The sequence below is a fragment of the Spea bombifrons genome, chromosome 4 (genome assembly GCF_027358695.1).
Source record: "Spea bombifrons isolate aSpeBom1 chromosome 4, aSpeBom1.2.pri, whole genome shotgun sequence".
In the NCBI taxonomy this organism is placed as follows: Eukaryota; Metazoa; Chordata; class Amphibia; order Anura; family Pelobatidae; genus Spea; species Spea bombifrons.
The window spans coordinates 101,626,408-101,644,154 of NC_071090.1; positions in this window are offsets into that span (position 1 = coordinate 101,626,408).

Genomic DNA, 17,747 nt, shown 5'->3' on the forward strand with positions numbered 1-17,747 from the left:
TTTACCATTCAGACATCCCAGTCATTTCCCAGTCAGATCCAGTTCATCTATAATGTAACACCATAGGGTCATTTCTTTCTCACGGATGTTAGTATCACTTAGAGATTGTTAGTTGGTAAGTAATTCCGTTTTGTTTAGGTTTGTATCATACATGCGCATCATACATACACATCATACACATGCATCATATACACACATCATTCACATACACCATATACACACACATCATTCACATGTATCATATACACACATCATTCACATACACCATATACACACACATCATTCACATACATCATATACACACATCATTCACTTGCATCATATACACACATCATTCACATACATCATAAACACACATCATTCACATACACCATATACACACACATCATTCACATGTATCATATACACACATCATTCACATACATCATATACACACATCATTCACTTGCATCATATACACACATCATTCACATACATCATATACACACATCATTCACATACATCATATACACACATCATTCACTTGCATCATATACACACATCATTCACATACATCATATACACACATCATTCACATACATCATACACACACATCATTCACTTGCATCATATACACACATCATTCACATACATCATATACACACATCATTCACATGTATCTCTAGACTGTAAGCTCATTTGAGCAGGGCCCTCCTCACCTGTTGTCTCTGTTAGTCAATTTGTTATGTTACATACTACTTGTTATGTGCTGTCTACCCATTGTACAGCGCTACGGAATTTGGTGGCGCTATATAAAAAATTAATAAAAATTATAATACACACGCAACACACACGCATCATACACACATGGGATATACTCAAATAGAAAGAAGGTGAAACATGATACCATCACAGACTGCACAATCCTTCGAACATACGCAGAAGAATGCAAAATACAAAAGAAAGTCCAACTTAAAACATGATCCACAAATTGCCCTTTCCTAGGGTAAAAACATACACTGGCTGCAGGCAGGTAAGAAGCCCCACTACAGAGATGTCATCCCTATCCTTTAACCAGACTGTATAGATCAAATTATCTGTGCATGGTGCGTAATGCAATACATCTACTATACTATACATACTATACCTGAGGGTGATCAGATCTCCCCTTCAGCCCGTATAAAACAAATTACATGGAAGAATTCATTAAAACACATTAAAATGCCACTATGACCAGCTAAGCCGGCGTCCGCTATACTTTTTATTTTAATATGATGTCACCAGTGAGAAGCACTCACCTCGTTGAAGTCGTGCCCCGGAATGCTAGCAATGTGACATCACTTTCTGCTTTATAAGCTGGAGGCTGTCGGAGTCAGCGGGGGGGGGGGCATTCTATTAGGTCACTAATCTCCTCCCTTCCTCAGGAGTAATTTAATGAGTTGGAGTGAACTTTATTTTCTTAGGTATTATTACTTCATACCCTCCCGTTGCTTGGTCCTCGGTTTTGGCTGAATAACTGGAAAATCACAGACCTGAGCATCGAATTCACAGGAAAATAACATTTTACTTAGAAAAAAGGCCAACACGGGGGGGGGGCAGCGTGGCTGGCACTGCTTGGGCATTTCCCAAAGAGAATGGAAAGAGCGGGCATGGTAAGAGTTAAAGAAGAGGAGGGGAGAGAAGGGCTGAGTTAAGGAGACAGGTGGGCAGGGAAAGTCAACCCAACAGGAACATGTGACATGAAAGTTTGGGTGAAAAATGGGCAGATTAGAGGGGCTTAATTATTCTTATCCACGATCATATTCTACGTTTCTAAGTGAATAAAGGATTTACCCAGGCATTCTAAAGGTCACATAGTGAGGAGCTGACTCCTTCACATTCCACTCCGATCTAATGATATATCAGCACTCTAAGTCAGTGCCTTCCTCACTGTTGTGCGTACATTCATGCTTGAATACAGGTGACTTCATTCAGAATAACTTTACTTCTTGACAAGTCATGGTTTTCATTGGAGCCCGTCGGTTGACACTGGCCGTGAGTCACTACAGCGGAATTTTTGCAGCGGGCTGTTAAAGGGTTAATGTTTCCCATGGTCAGTTGACGTCGAAAATTCCCAGATGCGGGGAGGAGGAAAAGGAATTAAAGCTGAAACTCTGACAAAAACGATGACAGAGAATGTGGCAAGGTTCAAAACTCCCGATTTTAAATCGGTCACAGGAGCGAGCTGGCCCCGGGGCAGTGGGTAATGGCCCCCTGGCTATGCCAAATTCCTCAAATAGCGGCAGCGTGAATTGGGTTGGCCTCTTCTTGGAAGTTGGCGGCTTTAAGTAACATTACGTGACCCAGCGACTGAGTGTGAGCGTGTGTATATGTCAGACTGTGGTGTTAGAGTGAGTGTATGTTCATACGCTTCTACAGTCTACAGGACAAACACTAACTTTTGTTGACTGCATCTACGATGATATTCAATCAGCCATATTGCTAGTATTGCAGTATACAGCCACCTGTTGGACATGCGCAGTCACGCATATGTACATACCTGGGAACTCTGCGGGTTTGACCCGGAGATTGCCGGGTGTTCACGGACGCATTTCACGCGGACGGGGAGAATTAACGCGATTACAATGAATATTCTCCCAAGGCTCCTCTACCCCTTCCAAACATTGCCGATAAGGATCCCGACATATTTTTTTGTCTTCTACAAAAGCAACGATGACGCATTATATCTGGAAAGGATCCTTGGGTAGATTGAAATATGCTACACTGCAGAGACGGCGACACATCGAGACATACCACAAAGCCAGGGTGGTGGACTGAGTGAAAGAACAAGAGCATGTCCAATGGACCAGACTAGAGAAGACAGCATTCCAGACACCACTGGGTGTCATTCCATGGCTTCACAAAAGACAATGGCCACAGGCAGTACACCCAACTGTATCGCCCACGTCAAAAATACTAGCAAAAGATCTTAACATTGCATGAGAAAACAACTTATACCTCCCCTCTCACCCCGTTGATACATAACCCAGATTTTTCCCCAGGTGGGATGACGTTGCCCTCTAACCACCTATTCTTGAATCTCTTGCAGCAACCATCTTCCACTTCACTATGGAATGCTAATTAATACTACCCATGAGTCCATACCTCCATATTCCACATATTCCACGGCTCATTGTTCCGTCAGTAACCGTACCCAAGACTCGGCATATCAATTAATGGTGAGATGGTGCCATATCCCAGTGGTTCTACACAAAGTCTACCTTCTCACCCTGACACATTTTGGAGGTGTAGGGAGGAACCCAGCATGTTCCTACACATTAGGTGGGGATGTAGGAAAATTGCCCAGTTCTGGTCTAAGAGTCTTCACCTCACCGCCATCAAATGAGCTTCCATAGTTCGAGAGATACATTACAACATGGTTCTATTGGATTAGCTAAATGACCAAAGAAAGGATACGATCGCTCGCACGTCAACGCTAAACTTAATGAATGTAGTCTGACCAGGAACCACCTGAACGCGCTCTAAGTTGGCTGGGTGATGGATAGTTTATGGAGGTTAAGCTGTTGTGTCCATGGATGTATCTGAGGTGACCTCCTTTCTGTTACATTTGAAGTATACATTGGCCTTATCTCACAACTCTTCCTCTGTCCCCTTAATTTCTTTCTGTCTTCTTTCTATCAAAAAACTGTACTTTGATACCAACAAATAACTACAAAGCACATCGGGTCTCCATCAAATGTCATTTATTATGAGAAGTCTTTGTATTGGGGTTCTACTGATTTATTTTGGTTTCTGTTATTATTCTCCGGAGAACCTGCAAAATAAAAAAAATTTAAAGAAAAAATCTGGGCTCCCCCTGCAGGTTGAATACAGGTACTTCATCCAACCATGCAAGTCAATGGAGCCCAGCTTTCTAATCACAACATGATTAGTTAAATAAAAAATTAAAACATAAGAAAGAAAATAGCTAAAATAAAATTTGGTAACATGTAAAAATAATTCCCCACTGATATCACCATCAGGGGAACCTTATGGTTCCAACAAAATGTGTAATGAAAAGAATTAACATACTGGCATATTAAATGCCCATGGGGTGTCTAGCTTTAAAAAAAAATATGATTTGATGGGATAAATCGAATTGTCCCAAAAATAAGACATGGGCACAGATGTCCAGAATTACAGAAAAATGCACACTTCTCAAATGTGGCCTTTTAGCCCTCAAACAACAAAATACTACTGCAAACTTTGATAAAGGCTGGTGGTAAAAAGTGTGTTAACATACCAGGGGATAAATACCCTGGGATGTATTGTTTTCAGAAATATATGATTTGATGGGGTAAATTGAACTGACCAGCTTTAAAGATGTCCCAAATAGGATATGTGGGCAGAATTTTCAACATGTGAAAATTCCATATTGAGAAATGCACACATCCCAAATGTGGCCTTTTAGTCCCCAAACAACCAGAGAAACCCATGCATGGGGGGTATCGCTGTACTCAGGAGTGTTGCTGAACTCATATTGGTGTTGTTTGACAGTGGTAGAATTAGTGCATGGAAAAAAGTTAAAATACTAGCATTAAAATACCCTGGGGTTTCTACTTTTTAAACATATATGGTTTGATGGAGGTAAATGGGGGCAGAATGACCATATTTGAGAAAAAAAAAAAGGTTTTAAAATAGCAAAATGATACTCATACCCTATACTGTGCAAAAAAAAAAAAAAAATTGGGTATTTCTAAACTCAGGACAAATAGTAGAATCTGCTAAGCAGGTTTTTTAAGTCCTTTTTTTCTCAGTCTTTCACCATATTTTATACTCTTTTTAATAGTAAATTATATGATACAAAATAATGGCGTCTAAAGAAAGCCCTTCTTGTCCTGAAAAAAACAAAAAATATATAACTTATGTGGGTACGGTAAATGAGAAAAAAGAACCATCACAGAAATGTCATTGTCACAAAGTGGTTAAAGGCCTAAAACGAGGAGCAGCTGGAGCTGATACTTTGATCCTTCACAGGTGTGGGATCACTTAGCTAGAGTTCCGCAAGAAGCCTTTTGATCTGAACAATGCAAAAGAAACGTCTCTTGTTGCAAGTCAGCAGCTTTCAGGTCTTGCACCTGGAGTGTCTAGAGTTCATCTCCAACCAGGAAGCCTTACATTAGTCCTACATGTGCATACCTGGGAACATTTAAGCTATGGCTACCAGGAGCCCCCCCTTGCGTATGCGGCCAGGACTACCTGCTGACGTTGGTGGGCGTTTACGCTGACATCAGTGGGTGTTCCCACTGATGACACCCCTATTTAAGGAGGTAATGGGCCGGGAGTAGGGGCATGTCAGGACCTCGCTCCTGGGACCCTGAGAATTTGTGTGTCGAACCTGGAGAAACGGAGAAGCTGTGCTCAGGGAGAAAACGGGAGAGATACACGAGAGTGTTCTTGTTTATTGCTCTCCTTTCATAACTTTGCATTCTAATTCATAACCCCACAGTATGACTTTACATAACCCCTGAAAACCTTGAAGGGCGAGCAGCTATGTCACTATGTCTGTGTCACACCCCTCTGGCTCTTAAAAAGTTCTTGAGATCTTGAAATAAACCATTTGTAAAGAAACTATAAAGGTGTAACTATATAACAGAAGAGATAATCTCGGAGTCACGGTGTATGAGAGCCGGGTCTCTCTTCAGGACATTGTCACATCCTATGACCAGTGATGGTGGGTGACCACACCTGCGACGCTTCAACTGCATCACTTTCTGACTGTCTCTTTCTATCACTCTCTTCCTATCGCTCTCACGCTTCACATCCGTTGTCACACTTCCGTTCTTTCTATTCCGGTAGTTCTCCCACCTTTCCTCTCTCTCTCCACACCCCCAGCATTTCCTTTCCATCAACACCGACTACGATCAGATTGGCATGGAAGTGGTTAAGTATAGACAGGCTTTTTTCCCCATTGCTGGTGACGCAAATTTTTGTAGGGGGGGGGCAAAAGATGACAACTCTATCCTCCTGTGCAAATGGTGTTATGATGAGGTCACATCCCAAACACACAGCACACCACCCAATGCATCATCCATACTTCACACCAGTACTGGGAAATTAGCCGAAAACGAGCCTTCCTCTTTATCAAGTCTAGCCAAAGAGATAATGGAAAAAATTCAGCACATGGGACTAATTAAAATGTTTGCACTTTTCAATGCATATCGTTTTCATTTCTAAAGCAAAATTCTACGTTATTATCCTTATTCATAAGGCATTACGACGGTTTGTAGTGTAGTACCCGTAATGTTGTAGATATTTTTATAGAATCATAGAAATGGCAGATAAGAACCATTTAACCCATCTAGTCTACCTATTTTGTTCCTGCTGTAAACACCTCAAACCTTAATTGCTCCTCGATCTTGTCTTATATTTCTTGCCATATGCCTATACATTCGTGTTCAAAATGAAAGTCCCATAGAAATAATTAGACTTTTTTTTCTTCGTTTTGGGCTTTTTTTTTTTAGCAGGGGTTAATACGGGGTTAACGTGGTAAAAATACTCAGCAGCTTTGCCGCCAGGATTTTAAACGTCCGTAAGAGCGACTCTATTGGTCGCTGGCAGGGTCCTCTGCCATCAACCAATGAAGGGCAGCTGCTCTTCATTTTACTGACAGGTTACTGCCCTCCATACAGATAATGGAGTCCCTCTATTTATTCGAGTTCTACAATTCTAAAAAAAGTTAAAAAATTACTTTTAATTAAAGTTCTTTGACGGTATATCACAACTCAAAAAAAGATCTCTCTATATATAATCACCTGCCTGAAATTCCTAAATGTCTCCATAAGATCCTGTTTTTAGTTGTTGCTGATAGAATAAGTTCTTAAACTTACCGTAACTTATTTTTAAGAAGAAAAATTAATTAATTTGGAACGGGATCCTTCTGGAGCGCTCCGGGCGACTCCAGTCATCAGTCTATCTCGCCTTCATGTCCTGCTTATACCTTAACAAAGCGAAATTAACCTTTGTAGTTGGATTTGATGAAAGGTAGAGAAAGTAACAAATGATTAATATACAGAATATGTAGGACTATGAGTGTGATAGGGGTTAGAATTGGTGATACTTAGTACTTTTCTGTGCTTAGCTTTTAGTAAGTTATCTCTATGGTATTAGAATCTTCCCTCCATGAGAATGATTAATGTGACAGATCGACAGAAGGTTTATTAGCTTAACATACTAGAAAGTGCAATTCATGTTTTATCCAAGCGGAACAGCATCTTTAAAAGAGAACATCCATGATACTTTTTTATAGTTCTGCTATTGTTCTATTATTATAAGGGATATGTACGTAAATAGTCATGTAAATAGTACCTTACTCATTTATGTAAGGCTAAATGTGTCTATATCCTTAAATAGCAGAGATAACTTATATCCTTAGAATATATATATATATATATATATATATATATATATATATATATATATATATAGTGCACTTATTTTAATCATTAGACACCGTGACGGTACTAGGGGGCCACTGACGGTAACTATAAGGCCCCTTGACATATTTTTTTAAGCTCATTTAATGCTCCCATTATAATGGAGAATAGAGGAAAACAGCCAGGAACGGATTTCCTTTTGGGCACCGCAGCCATGCTCCGTGGAGATTTTCATTATCAGCATCCATGCCTAAAAATTAAAATAAAAACAATATTTCAGTGAATTGTTCCTACTGTGGATATTAAATAAACCCACTGCACAAAAATTCCCTTTCCTGAATTATCCTGGAACACAATAATGTCACAGCTACTGTATTTTAATTCCCACCACTGCTCTTATCCGAGAATGCATTTTATGAACAGTTGGGCACCGATGTTGGGCACCGATGGCAGGGAGGAGGGAGAGATCACCTGTCCCCTTCTTCTCCCCCGGTGTTCCCGTTCTAGGAGCTCAGAATATTTTGTGGGTCCGAGTGTATTGCAGAGTTCTACAGCCCTAGAAGTCACAATAATGTGTAACAAAATAATACAATTACCATAGTTGGGTAACAAGTTACTAAGTGTTCAAAGCAGCGTTTCAAATCCGGGTGGAACTGTAAAGCTTGCAATGGGACAACTTCATGAAAACCGGGTTGAGTACAAATAAGAACATGTCTAAGAGAAGAACCTGAATTATATATGTAAAAGAAACATCACTAGAAGTACGCGGTGCCTTTGTGTGGTTCTTTTCATCCCACTGGCTGGTCTTCTCGACTCTGAGAACCCCGCAAAGAGGTCCACCTGCACCATGATTCTCTCAAGAAAGGCAATTGAGAGGTCCTTGTTGGCAAAGTGTCCGGACCTTGAAGATGTGGTCCTGGGTGTGATTTACGTAAGCTGTAGACAGATATACATTGGTCACATGATCAGTCACATGATAAACGCCCTTCATTTAGCTGCTTGCAAAATCTAAGGTGTCCACAAATTGTCTCCAGCAATTTCCACCAGCAAATGTGTTTTACTTGTTTTCTTTTGTTTTTTTGTGTTTTTTTTTTTTTTTTTTTTTGCTAAACCTCATGAAGCTAGACAGAAGCTCATCAAGATTTTGATGAGCTATTTTTTTTTTACTTTCCTGTAAAGGGAACCCAAAATAAATGGGACTTTTTCTGTTTTAAGAGAACCTGCTATGGTTTGCTGTCTGCAAAGCAAGCACTGAAACAATCAGGGTTTGTTGAAATATGTCCCATAATCTTGATCTCAAGGCAGCACTGCATGAGAAGTTATTTTACTGTAGTTACCCTTTTCCTTCTTATATAAACTTTAATGAAAGAACTTAATCTATTTTTTGGCTAGATCACTCAAAATTAGCTGCCCTCATAAACAGAATACGGCTATATCCCGAGTCTATTTTCTTTTGATTCCCAAAGACTTTGGTAAACAAAAAAGCCCAAAATGGGGAAAAAAAGTATACGCAGATCTTAGATTAGTTGGATTAAAACAAGTACAAAACATATCGACTTTCAAAAGAACAACTCCACAGGATATGAATCTAAAAGGCGAGTAGACCTCTTTTGATGTTCTCAAACACTTTTGATACACTGGACCATGTTATTGTGGCAAACATCAGCTAAAACTCAGCTTGTGACAGAATATGTTCTTGCAAAGTTCCACGAACATTGCCTTGTTTGTTCTATTTTTTATAAATTGGTTACAATTTACGATGCATGTATCCAGATGGCACCAGAATCTGCCCGGATCTCCAGAATCTGTATCAAAGCAACAGTTCCCTGAAGTTGAAGGATGAATTGCTGAAGATAAAACATTTCTAACACAGTTATCTGGAACAAACAGTCCATTCCCTAAACACCATCACTGAGAATTAGACATCAAAACGAAGATTCAGACGCTGTATGGATCCTGGAATGTGCCTGGACCTCATCCTCGCATTTCTACTGCCTACTGACTCATAAGCGTCCAATAATGGCACAAATAAAGGGGGCTCTTTCTAGAAATAAATCTTGTTTTCGTCCCTTTTAGGAAGACAGGTTAGAATAGTCATCCATAACACAGACATCTCGATTATCTCAGCAAAAGATGCAGATGCTGGATTCAAGTGAAATATCTACCAAACACTTCAAGTGATCTGTTGAAGAGTCTTTTTTTTCCTGGAATCATCTAAATTCTAGAAGAATAAATATCCAAGACTTGTTCTTGTTCTGTGAATCACATATGGAAAGATGCTCGACAATGTATCCTTTTGATTAGTCACTGAACTGGTCATTTCTGATGAATCCACTGTTGATAAATCCAGAACTGACTGATGCTTCAGGGCCTGATCCTTGAGGATTTTACTCTGAAAGGTTTCAAGGAGTGAGTATGAAAGGATGTTACCCCCCTGATGGCCGCCCTACTTAGGACAGGCTTACAGCAACAGGGTCCATGGAATGGATAGACAGGGTTTCTGGAATGGGCAGGTGGCAACATAGTCTCGTCTGAAGGAGACAATAGTATTGTACCAAAGATAACGCAAACCAAAAGGTCAGAATCCAGAAAGTCAAAACAGGATTGTTGCCACAGCCCAGCTATGAAGGCCAGAAACTACAATGTTCTTGTAAGGAAGCTAGGATCATGCCCAGGTTATAAAGGTTCTTTATTGCTGGAGTGATTAACATGTGAGTCAGGAGCAGGCCAGCATCTCATGTCCATGGGGAGGCAGATAGTCCAGCAACCCTAAAGCCATCTGGTGGTGTAAAAGATGAACGTGCTGCCTTCCATATAAACTGGTTCAAAGGTGCATGGCTCCTTTCAACCGTATTCTTATAAAAAGTGAACAAATCTCATTCTTTTTCAGGTGGCCGTTTCTTGGAATTTTGTTATTTCACAATATAACTGGAACCATTTGAACAAATATTCAAACGAAGCTATGATTATCTTTGAGTAAAGCTTTTTTTTTTGCCAAAGCACTTAAGCTTTGGTAAGGAGTCAATGTTACTGGAAATCACGCAGGAGGTTTTTATGATCCAAGTTCAACATCAAAAGTATTTGCAAAAAAAATGAATATGAAAATGGTTCGCTGGTCGCCGGTGCAGCAGACAATGATCCCACTCCTTTAATGTAAGATGAAATCCAATAACATTTTTATTAATGTGGGGCAATTCTCCTGCACCTTGTTGTGCGTCCCTCCACTGGATGAGACCACTTTCTGGCGATAAGTGTCATCAGCGCAGGGCATGACCTCAGACATGACACGATGCTCTGCTCTGATGTCAGCTGTCTTCTCCCCAAGATTGCTGTCATAGGTGCCAAATTCTAACTAAAGTTATTTGGAGTAGCATTCAGTAAAATTTATTAATTGGTCTGGAATGTTATGAAGCCTCTGACCAGACCATAAAATACTATGGTGTATAAAGCAAAAAAGGTTGCTGCTTAAATATAATTTACCTTTTGACTTAAAGTTACTCAATTTAACATTTTTGTAACTAATACCTGCGTTAGAAACATCAAACACCCCCAACCCACTCCCAGAAACAATTCTAAAATCATGCAAAATTTTGTCTCATTCCTAATTTTGGAACACAATTGTCATGTGACACAAGAGCAGGTGCTGGTTGGTTGTTGCCATAGAAACTGGGAAAGCTTCTTAATGTCTTGTCTGAGTGAAACAGACTGTTACAGGGGAAGTGGGGGGGGGCTTGGCATCGAGCACCCCACTCATTGAGAAAGATGCCATGGCCTACCTATTAATACAAGCTAAAGAAGGGGGTGGTCAATGACTACATCAAGCCTCCATCTTGGTTAGGCGGCAAGAAGTAGGCCATTCAAAAAAGCGAAAGCATTAAAATCCTTAAACTAAGTGTATATTGGGACATATGGGACAAAATGGTTCTTATCGGCCATCAAATTCTATGTCTCTATGTTGTTTATTAATTCTCTGGTAAATTCTGTAATGAGTGAGCAATATGAGAATGCTGACATAAAGACCTGTTTCCAGAAGTTACATCCATTTCCTTGTTAATAAAGTGATCCTGTTCCTATTAGAATTGAACTGCCGGATTCTAAATTAAATTTCCTGTGATTGGGTTTTGCAAACAGCTGGGATGTAACCCTAGTTATAAAACGTCTAAAGGTCAACAAAGCTATAGCAGCCATGAATTATTTATTCCTTATTTTATAGCTATATGGCACACCAGAGGGCAGAGAAACATAGAACCAGATAAGAACCATTCGGCCCATGTAGTCGGCCCATTTTTTCTGCTCTACAGACACAGACTTCGAACGGTCCTTGTCCTTCTCTTAGCTTAAATCCCCTCACTGCAATCTCTTCCACTTATCTACTACTCTCTCGGTATTTTTTTCTGGAAACCACTGGGGTTTGAGTGAAGCTTTGAAGTTTAAGAAAATAATAAGAATTTAGTTTTTTTTATCAGACCAACATAGGAAAAAAAAGATGTAGCGCCTCATGAGATTTTGAGACTGCCGAGGAGTCCGCTTCAGATAGCCTTGGCTTTGCCCATACAAAAATACATTAATAATATTTGTTAACATTTAATGTACATGTTTTTTATTGTAAACATATAGATTATTTTTTAATTATCAGATTTATCTCACGATATATTATGAGAAAATATCCTTTAACGCAAAAGGTGAAATTAGCTTCACCTGTAAAGCTTAGCCCAAGGTCAATCCGCCTTTTTTTTAAACTTTTTTTAATTTTCTTTTTCATGGTTAATTTCATAGACTTCAAAGATGGGTCATTGAATCTGGTCATCAAAGTATATACTTGTGTAGCTCCATTCTCTAGCTTGTCCACAGGGCCATTGGCAAACTAGGCAGCCACCTAGAGTCCTCTCCTGGTGGGGAGAGCCACCATCATATTCTTTCCTGTATGGATTAAAAGGGGTGGAAAGAAAGGTTGGCTGGGGTGCTAGATAAAGCTAGAAACCCCAGTGCCAGCCGTGCTTGTCTGCCTGCAACTTGTAGCCAACCATTCCAGTTCCTCCTAATTTGAGTTACCTCCGCTGCGAAATGTGGGTCTGATCTGAACCCACAAAGCCAGCCACTGTAAGCAGGTCCCTAGAAACGTACGAGGAGAGGGAATGTGACCTTTACAACTTCCCGGGGAAGGTAGACAGTCTTCACAGTTGAAAGAGCTGAAAATGTTTGCTGCTCTGATAAGAGTTGCTAAGGGGCACCAAACAGCATGATGTGGGAGGGGGCGACAGGCAGGCATTCCTGAGATTCCTTAAAAGTGCTCATCCACCCAGCAGATTTTTATCTGAAATCCGGTAACTTCCTCTAACATCACCGCCATGGATACAGAACAGGTTAAGTCATCTGCCCGTGACAGATAAAACATAAGAATGACCTCACAGATGTAAATTATCTGCCATGCTCCAAAAGCAAGCTTCCATGGGAACATCTTGCCCCCTTAGTAAATGTGTCATGGGGAGGCGCACGTGTTTATCTATGGCACGGATCAGACGACTCATCCAATTCCCCACATCTGTGAAACCTCACACTTCAACCGATTTAATCCCTATTAGAATAACGAACTGACAGAGATTCCAAGACTACCTTTTTTGGGTTTATATTTAATAGTTTAGGGTGTTTTTTTTAAAAAAAAAAGCTTAATCCAATTTATAAAAGCTTCCATGTGGATAACGGATGAAAACATGTAGCCAAAGATAGGGAATATTTGGGAAAGGAAATGTCACAAAAATAGTCGTATTTTGTCTTCAATAACATTGACCTTCTGAACAATAACATGGCCATTGTTGGCTGACTGAAGGTGTGCTTGGCACTGTCATATTTTCCGGCACTTGGATTGCCTTTCACAAGACATTGTACCGCACACGGGACGTGAATATTTTATTGCCCTTTTTATTTAACCTGGAAATATGGTTGAAGCCCTGCGTCTCTCAACAAAAGTGTAAGGCACCCAGGGGTATATACGGCACGGAAATTACTGGATAGGTCAAATGGTTCTTACTTGCCCCCAAATTCCTCGTTCCTAGATCTGAACTTTCTGGCTCAGCTGAACACATTTTACGGTCACATAGCCATCAAAAGCCACGTGGACCACAATGAGTTCTAAAAGCATAACTGGCAACGTTGCATCCGTACCATTTATTTCAAAAACACATGCCAGTTATATTTATCTTACTAAAATGAAATGTTTTTCTCGAATAAACCATAGTACACCAAATACTTTTGCAATGTGAAGATCATTTTTGCATAAACATGCGCAATTAGTCCTATTATCATGATATCGAATATTGCGAGAGGTAAAATAAAAAGAGTAAAATAAATATTTACGTTCATTTGGCCCGGGGGGGGGGGTCATACAGAATGACTGTGTTACAGGGAAAAAAAAAACCAAGTGGCATAACGGAGATTTCAAAACGAGATGAATGCATGTTGGAAAGTCCGGTTCCCAAGCCGTTACCTAATAGAACTGGATAATCAGATATATAAGGGGAAGTCCCATGGAAAAACAAACATGGTGAGCATTAGATACAGCGCTGTATATAGTAATGTAGATCAGCATTGACGAAAAGATGGTTTTATCTAATTTTGTTCCGATACACTCCCATGTGATACATTGGGTGACTTTCCCTGCTCAAACACCACACAGAGCTTTACTCCATAGATCTTCATTAGTGATTATTATTAGAGTATCAGCGTCTGGGTAATTGAAGGGGAACTCCCATCATACTTTTACATCCGTTTAATATTTCCTATGCTTGTAAGGAACACGTACTGTAGGTAATATTTGTTGCAAAGAACTACATAAACAATAACTTTATCATTTATTCTTATGTTTCACGCAAGTATACCTAGGAACCCCTAGGGGTAGCCTTGGGGTGGTGGCACCTGGGTGCAGTATTTCTTCTGCGTCCACCCCATTGGTAAGTAACATGCACATACTAACATGCAAACTTGCTCTAACACCAACTCATCTTATGCATACACATTCTAACACCATATACTAACACACACGCTAACACCATACAATAATACAGATGCACTCACATACAGACTCAGTCTAATGCCATAACTTACACCATACCATAACTTACCATACATATACACCCTCACTCTATACACAAGTGTCTAATCTATACCTCTATATATGTGTGTGCATACACGTCATAGGCATGCCACTTTCTTTTTTACAATATATACATTCTAAGGGTATGACAAAGCAAGAATTCACAGACTAAGAGACTATATCACCAAAAGTATGTGGACTCCCCTCCTGATTATTATTATTCAGCGGATTTTTATTAAGTGGATAAAATAGAGCACATAGGCAGCCATCTCCAGGGACAAACATCGCCAGTAGAATGGGTCGTACTGACAAGCTCAGGGACTTTATACATGGACTTTATAGGACACCACCTTTGCCACAAGTCAGTTTGTGAAATTACTGCCCTGCTAGATCTGCCCCGGTCCCCTGTCAGTGCTATTACTGTGAAGTAGAAGCATGGAGTAACAACTGCCACAGTAGACCACACCGCGCACTCATAGAGCTGGACTGCCGAGTGCTTAAAAATCACCTGTCTTCTTGTATCTTCACTCGCTACAGAGTTCCAAACTCAAAGCAAGATCAGCACAACCGCTGTGTGTCGGGAGCTTCATGAAATGGGTTTCCATAGCTGAGCAAAGATAAAGATCACTGTGCGCGGTGCCAATCGGGTGCATTGGGAACACCTTTGGGATGAATTGGAACGTCGATTGTGAGCCAGGCCTTGTGGTCCAACATCAGTGCCTGACCTCACAAATGCCTTTTAGCTGAATGGGCACAAATTCCCACAGACGCACTCCAAAATCTTGTGGAAAGCCTTCCCTGAAGAGTGGAGGTTGTTATAGCTGCAAAGGCGGTCAACTCCATATTCAGTGGGGTTAATATCAGGTCCTCTGTGCGGCTGGTCCAGTTCTTCCAGACCAAACTCATCCAACCATGTCTTTACGGACCTCGCTGGGGGAGGGTCATACTGAAATAGAAAAGGGTCTTTCCCCAAACTGTTCCCACAAAGTTGGAAGCATCACATTGTCCAAAAATGCCTTGGTACGCTGAAGGGGACGTACAAAGACGTTTTGGACAATGCTATGCCATGTGAGCAGAGCTATGGGAGATTGGTATGTACTTTCCAAGGATCCAATAACATACTACTACTTTTGGAACACATCACTTTATGGAACGTTACTCTGTTGTGCCGGTATACATGGAGGACATTTGTTGTTTGGTCATCGTGATCCTTTTATGTATGGAACCCACTGTAAGTGCTTTCCAAATTGAACAGCCAGCAGGCAAACTGTTTTTAGCGTGATCATAATTCGCTGAAATATGATACGTATGTTACATAGCTAATCTGTGATGCATTGTTAACCATGGACATGTGTGAGCTGAGCGAGGCATGAGCAATACAGGCAGACGGCTATACTGCAGACTTATTGCACTGATGCTGGCTTTTGTTTATAAATGGTGGTTACTATGGTGATGGACGTTCCCGTCCCGGTGCCAGGACATTAAACCTCCAGGTGGTCCTTTGCTCTCCTTTTTTTTTTTCCTGATTTGGGTCGGGGGTGAGTATTCTTTTGGGTTGGATTTTTTTTCACTTGTGTACACGGGAGCGACTGAAAAATCAAGATTTTTGTAATACCTAATTATGTAATAATAAGTTCAAAAAAATTAAATATGCAACATAATCACGGGGATCTTTATGCTCAATTAAAAAAAAAACAAAAAAACAAAATGGCCTTATTTAGGATAATACTCCGGCTTCGCGGGCACCGTGCCCGACATCAGCTCAGGCTAGTAGTGCCCAAGAACCATAATAAGGAACACAAATCCAAAACTGTATGTACGTTTTTCTGCTCTTCTGCTTCAGGTAACAAACACCTACTTAGGCATTCTTTTATTTACTTTTTATCGCCCCAAAACTAGAACTGCTTTAAGAAGGAATCAGCATGATATTTTTGAAACATTACCTGTAAAGCTGTCTTTGTTCTGGTACCTAAACCAGTTGGAGAACTGCTGTGACCTTAAAGAGGGAGCGATACAATGCTAGTCTTTAAAATAGTGCCTGTTCCCCTTTAAAAGAGATTCAAGAAGCACAAGTTAGGCGCCGTTCATCTTGTTACACACTCTAGTGGCCATGTGTGGAATTGCACGTAAAATAATCTTTCCCTGCCTGATAATTGGACAGGGCCTGGAAAATAGAACACGTATACTACTCAGGTGTCTCTGTTTAAAAGGGACAGTCCCTCTTTGGGACTGAAGCCATCGGTGCGTCCTTCTTCCCCTGTTGTCTCTCATTTCTGGGAGCTCAGAAACTTTGCTGGGCGTAAGTGTATCGCGGTATCTACAGCCCCAAAACCCACGTTAGTGCATAGAAAATGGATTTAAATTGAATTATTTACTTCATGTACATTCTTCTAAATGTCTTACTCAGCTACATAAATAGATAATAATAGGTCACAGAGTTACATAAAAACTTTCTAGATTGTAACCTGATTTGAGCCAAAAAAAAATGTTAAAATTGCTCTATGAAAAAGTTCAAATTGCCATACCTGGGAACTCTCCGGGTCTCGCCTGGAGACTCCGGGTAAAGCGTCGCTTCTCTGGGTCACTGCGGGGAAATTCCTGGTCGCGGGAGTGGCATTGTGGCACGACCCACTACCCTCCAGAAATTACGTGTGTCCTGCGATGCCAGCTCCCCAAACAGCTAAACAGTGCCATCTTGGTCCTCAAACAGCTAAACAGTGCCATCTTGGTCCTCAAACAGCTAAACAGTGCCATCTTGGTCCCCAAATAGTTAAACAGTACCATCTTGGTCTTCAAACAGCTAAACAGTGCCATCTTGGTCCTCAGACAGCTTAACAGTGCCATCTTTGTCCCCAGTTTCTTATTGTCAACCTTGTCCCCTAACAGCTTCACATTGCCAACCATATCCCCAGTTTGCCGACTTACCCGACTAAAATCTTCAGAACACTGGGTCTCTCTTGACCCCTCCGCGTGCCCCGACACCTTGCTGGTTTCCCACAGCTACACTGACACCACTGCCGGTGCCGCTCCAAGAAATTATCGAGCGGCGCTGGCTGGCTCAAATCTTTTTCCGACGGTCAGGGGCGGCTTCTTAAAGTGCGGCCCCAAGATTCGACTCTGCTGAGCACTCTCATTCCAGGACAATGCTTTGTGAAGTCCCATTGTGGGACTCTCTGGGGCAATCCGGGACGTGTGGTCACCCTGCCCCTTCTCACTCACTCACTCACTCACACTCCTGCGGTGCACCTTGCTGACGTTCTGTG